Here is a 6342-nt window from a genome sequence, read left to right on the forward strand (position 1 = left end):
TAAAATATAAGCCTAAATCCTAGAACCACCCCAATCCAGAAGTGACTTAACAGATCTCGGCAAGGTTGTGCAGCCGCTTTATGTTGTCCAGGGCTTCACCCTGGGATAGTTAAGAGCTTGAACAGCGAGGACACAGCCTGAGGCACCATCTAATCTACATAGGGCCAGGCTTGGCCTGAGGCTGGGGAACTCTAGCAGCCAAGGAACTCCCAGAGAAGCAGAACCTTTGAAGTAGGGACCCTGGTTTCCGGGCAGACACTTCCAGTTTGAGTCCAGGGGCTTTTCACTTCAGCTGCTGATATCCACAGCTCACGGGATGCATTGGCTGGGCTTTGTGTTGCCTTTACTGTTCAATCTTAAACCTCAGGGAAGTCGCTAGGAAACACAGTGGGGTCCTTCACTGGGTAACCCTCACAGCACAGCTGTATCACCTCTGAGGCATTTCCGGGGAGGGGGGAGGGGAACTCTCTCACAGAGCTCTCTCTTAGCTCAGGCACAGGAGCCTCTGCATCAATCCTGTCTGGGAGGAAGCAGGTAAATAAGGAAATAAATAAACTTCTTTGTTCATTGTTGGGGGAGTTGTGAAAGAATCCAGACATTCTGGAGAGCAATCTGGAACTATGCCCCAAAAGTTATCAAACTGTGCATACCCTTTGATCAAGCAGTGCTACTACTGGGCTTATATCCCAAAGAAATATTAAAGAGGGGAAAGGGATCTGTGTGTGCCAAAATGTTTGTGGCAGCTCTTTTTGTAGTGGCTATAAACTGGAAGATGAATGGATTTCCATCCATTGGAGAATGGTTGGTAAATTATGGTATATGAAGGATATGGAATATTATTGCTCTATAAGAAATGACCAGCAGGATGAATTCAGAAAGACTTGGAGAGATTTGCATGAACTGATGCTGAGTGAAATGAGCAGAACTAGAAGATCACTATACACTTCAACAACAATACTGTATTAAGATGTATTCTGATGGAAGTGGAAATCTTCAACATAAAGAAGATTCAACTCACTTCCAGTTGATCAATGATGGACAGAAACAACTACACCCACAGAAGGAACATTGGGAATCGAATGTAAAATATTAGCACTACTGTCTATCTACCCAGGTTACATATAACTTCGAAATTCAATACTTAATGTTCAACAAAAAAAAATTGGATTTACACACATATATTATATCTAGGTTATACTGTAACACATGTAAAATGTATGGGATTGCCTGTCATCAGGGGGAGGGACTAGAGGGACGGAGGGGAAAATCTGGAAAAATGAATACAAGGAATACTGTTATAAAAAAAAAAAAATTACTCATGCATATGTACTGTCAAAAATAAATTATAATTATAAAATTAATTAAAAAAAAAAAGGAAACCCAATGATTCCTGCTGGTTCTAAAGTTCTTTAACAGTCTTCTTATTAGCCATGCTCTTTCAGCGTCAGATGTTTCTTAGATTTTTCTCCTTTGTTTTGAGATCTTTCTTTTTTTTCTGTCTCTCCAATGGACAAGGCAAATACAATTCGTTGGCACCCATCTGATTCCTTCTCCATCTGAAGAAATACAAGCAAACCCTCTCTCCCAGGCAGTTTACCTATCTAATTACCTTCTATTTACCACTTTCTAAATCTCTTCTCATTATCTGGAAATTACATTGGAGTTGTTAGTACTGGACACAGCCCTTTTGGTTTAAAAGGCCTGTATTCTCCCCAAGTGTAATCCATTTTTGCAATCTGATTGCCTTTTGGCTGACTGATCAGGTAATCCCTTTCTTCCATGCGATTGCTTTTCGGCTGATAGATCACATCAGAGTCCTGACCTTCTAAAGGCTCTTTGGGTGCAACCTCAGCTGCCACCATGCCCCAAGTCTTTTTTGCCTGGGGCCCTGGACCTGGGCTCCTCATCCCATTTCCCTGAATTATTCTACACTCTGATGCCCAATGGAGTCCTCTGTTGCATTTTGGACATGGGCTTTTAGGTCTTCTTTCACCCTGTCTTCTCACTCTATTTCCATATTTACACTGAGCTCTTAGATGTCCAATTTTTCCACATTGAAAACATTGCCGAGTTTCTCTAGAAGTCCCTTGCCAGGAGGGGCCCTGTCTTTCCATGTTCATCATAGTCTGGGTGTAAAAAGCATTTGTTCCCACTGTAGCACAGCCTCTTATGATCTCCTCTAAAGGAGCATCTTTGTCTAATACCCATATAATTCTTTTGCAAATCTCTTTGGCATTTTCCTTAGCCAGATGTCTGGTCATTATTTCTGTAGCTGCATTTTCTCCAATAGTTCTTTTGACAGCAGTTTGCAAACGTCCCACAAAATCCGCAAAAGGCTCATTGGGACCTTGCTCTATTTTAGTGAAAGCCTCTCCATGATCTTTCTGTCCAGGGAGGACACCCCAAGCTTTTATTGCAGCCTTAGCAATTTGTTCATATATTGTCATGGTATAATTAATCTGTTCTGAATTCTCTCCATACCGACCTTCACCAGCTAAGTGCTCAAAAGTGAATTGTGTGTTAACTCCTATTTCCAAATTGCATCTGACTTGGATTTTACATAATTCGTGAAACTCTGCAAGCCATAACAAATTTTCTCCAGGTTCTAGGCATGTCCTTGCTATGGATTTCCAAACATTCGGGGTTAGGACTTCATAAGACAAACCATCTAGTAACATTTTAACATAAGCTGATGTAGCCCCATAAAGGGTACAACCTTTTTTCAAATCTTTAATTTTATTCAAATCTAAAGGTGTATATCTTCTTATTTTTTGATCTACAGAGTCAATATCTTTAATCACAGGATATGCATGTATAAAATCACTTATATCCTGTCCTTCTCTCTTAGCTTTAACTAATGCTTTTTCTAATCTTGTCATAGGCTGTTTCCCAGGTGATTCTGTTTGTATTTCTGCCTCTTCTCGTCCTCCTTCTTGCTCCACCACTGAAGGGTTAATTGAGGGAGGAGATGGGAGATGCTCCTGTTGCTCAAAATTGTACTTAACTTCATTATTATCTGATTCATCCTTTTCACCTAATTTAGTTGACACCTTCCCATTTTGCTCCTTCATCTCTTCCTTTTGAACAACAATTTTTAAAGCCATTTGAATTAAGTTATAGGCGTGAAGTGTATCTTTGGAAACTGAGTTTGGTCTGGAACTGTAGTGTTCACCTAATTGCTTTCCTACTAATTCCCATTCATCTAGATCTAATTCTTCTTCCAGAGAAAAACAAGGACATATGACCTTCACAGTTTTTAAAAGTTCAGTAATCTCCTCCAAAATTATAATCAATCCTTGGCTTTTCATAAAGTTGATAATGCTCTCCAAACATTTTCTTTTAACAGAAAGCATTTGCCCCATTTCACTGAAATTCTACTTTAGCTCTCTAACAAAGTTTAACAAAATTTCCTTGTTACTCATGGTTATTTCTGCAGCAGAAATTCTTTTCCACTGGAATCAGGATAGTGTCTGTCCCTGTTAAGGTGCCAAATTGTGATGGTCTAGTCTAACTCCTCTGAAGAGCTCAGAATAAGTCCTTAAATGCGAAGGTCTGGGCTAGCTCCTCTGAAGGGCTTAGAATAAGTCCTTGTCAGGATAAGCAAAAAATCCTTGTCCCACATTGTGGACGCCAATATGTAATGTTCTGTTGTCTCCAGCGACTGCTGATCACTCTCTGGGAGGAGATCTGCTGTGCCAACTCAAATCTTTTGGACAGATTCTTCTTCCTGTAGAGAGCCCTTGTCTCCATACAGTTGCCGCTAATTCTGGTCCAGAGTAGAGAGTCTTCTTCCTCCAGAGAGCTGCCTCAATTCTGGCCCAGACAAGAGACTCTCTCTCCTCCAGAGAGCCACTCTAACTTTGACCTAGAACAAAGACTCTTCTCTATCTCTTGCGAGCCACCCTCTTTTATCCTCCCAGAGAATGGGTGTGGGATAATGCAAGGGCTTCTGGGAAAAATTACTTCAACCAATGAACTTGCGCCTCCTAAGCATGCAAGCTCCTCCCCAGAAGTTCAAAGAGGTAAAACTCCCCTTAAAGGCTGGAACTCAGAGAATTGTTAAGTACCACTTAGTACTTAGTAAGAACCTAATATCTCATTATCTCATTAGCACTTATTAAGAACCTAACAGCTGGTTATGGTGAATGTAGACTGATTTGTGTACATGGAAATATCCAAGTGAATGTCCTCAAAGGCATTTATGCAAATTGATGTAAAGTAGATGGAGTACTAGTCTTGAAGTCAGGAAGATCTACAGTTGATTATTCCATCGAATACTGGCTGTGTGACCCTGGGGAAGTAATTTAATTGTTCTTAAACACAGTTTTCTCACATATAAATTGGGGATAAAACACCACTTTTTCCACAAGGTTGTCAGGATCAAATGAAATAATAAATTATTTTGCAAATGTAAAGGACTATAAAATTGTTAGATATTGTTAGCTATTAAGGTTGTGAGCAGGAAGTGTATATTTTCCTTTAACAGAGTCATAGTTAGGATCTTGAGAAAATTAAAATTCACTGTTGTCTTTGGGGCATGAACATCTTGCTTTCCTTTGCCCTTCTCATATTTTTCCTTCATCACTCTCACTAAATAACCTTTCCTCCTTTGAGTTCCATACAATTCACATCTGCAACCTCATAAAAATAACTTGTTACTATGGACTATAGCTCTTCAGGACACTTTTATTCCTTCTTCAGTATGTTGAGTATCTATCTCCTAATCTTTCTCTTCTTCCCAACTCCTACTCTCATACTAAGAGGCTTCAACATATATACTGATATTCTTGAAAATACTCTAATCCCTCACTTCTTCCTCTTACTCATTTTCTATTACTTATTACTCTATTTCACCTCAGCCATACACAAAATATGGTCATTTCTTTGCTATCACCAACAAATGTTTCACCTCCAATTTTATGAGCTCTGAAATTCCCTCATTTGATCACAGTCTTTTGATTTTGTACTTTTCTTCTAATACCAAACCTTGCTCTTTGTCTGTATCATGATCTCCAGTCCTTTGACTTCTTATTTTTCTGCTAGGACATCACTCAGGAACTAATCAAACTCTCCTTTCTATATCTCAATCCTTTGGTGAAAAGTTCTTCTTGAGACATTTGTAATTTTTCTAGCTGTTGCTTGTCAAACTCTAGCCTTAGGTTACTTGCATAATCTACTGCCTTTGGTCCTATTCATGTGCTACAAAATGAAGGTAGAGGGTAGGGCAAATCACACAACTTGATCCATTATAACTTTATGCTATTTTACTTCAAATGGACCCTCTGCTGCTATGTAATCCTTTTACATATCCCAAAATTAATTCAGTGTACAATTTACCAATGCAGTTAATCCAAACCTTTTCATCATTTTTCAAGCCTCATATCATTCCTTTTCAATAGTCCCTCTCAATTGAAAACCTTGCCTGAGGATAAAAAGCAAATCTTGTGTACAAAGTGCTTTGTAACTCTTTAAGAGCTAGTATCATTATTGTAAATGAAAATGACATGGAAGGTGTATTAGCATGTATTATCTTATGCTGTCATTACTCTCAAAGATCTACTGGTCTTTTGCATCTGCCCTGGAGCTAAAAAAAAATCTAAATATGTCACTTTTTCTTATTTGAAGGTGAGCTTGAAAACAGAGGCTATCTTACTCTTCCATTTATATCCCTAATAGTTAGCACATTTGGCCCTTGGTAAATAAGTAAATGTTTATAATTTATCCTTCATTCATGGGTTCATTCAAATGTATTCAAGAAGTCTGATTCCAAAGGTTCTTACATTAATGTCTATAAAAGTATTCATCTTAGGGTTTATGATAATTTAAAATTACCACTGCTGTTTGATGAACTCATTCTACTGAAAGAGTTCTGTCTTAAAACAAAGTTCTTGTGATGAGTAAGAATGATTTTACTTTAAACACTGAAATGTTGGCTTTCCCTTAAATGAAAATAGGAAAAGTAGTGGGTGTAAAGATAGATCTAATTGTTTTTAGCAAGTTGTTGAAACAATGATGGCATGATAAAAGGTTATGGAAAGTAATTATCATTGATTTCATGTTTTATTACTGGTTATTGTAAGTAAATATAAATGGGGCCTTGCTTCTTCTATCTGTTTTGCCAGTACTTCCTGCTACTCACATCTCTTGATAAACATTCATGGGAATTGAATTTGTGCTTCATTTTTAATGTCTCTGACTTATCCCGAAAAAAATGAGACCTATGTGAAGTTGAACATGATTATATTTCTTTATTACCTCCCATCTAAAATTACTTTAAATTTACCTTGTGTATATTTATTATTCTCCAATGTACTTTTTCCTCCATTAGTAGGAAAATAATCT

This window comes from Sminthopsis crassicaudata, chromosome 1, assembly GCF_048593235.1.
Source record: "Sminthopsis crassicaudata isolate SCR6 chromosome 1, ASM4859323v1, whole genome shotgun sequence".
Lineage (NCBI taxonomy): Eukaryota > Metazoa > Chordata > Mammalia > Dasyuromorphia > Dasyuridae > Sminthopsis > Sminthopsis crassicaudata.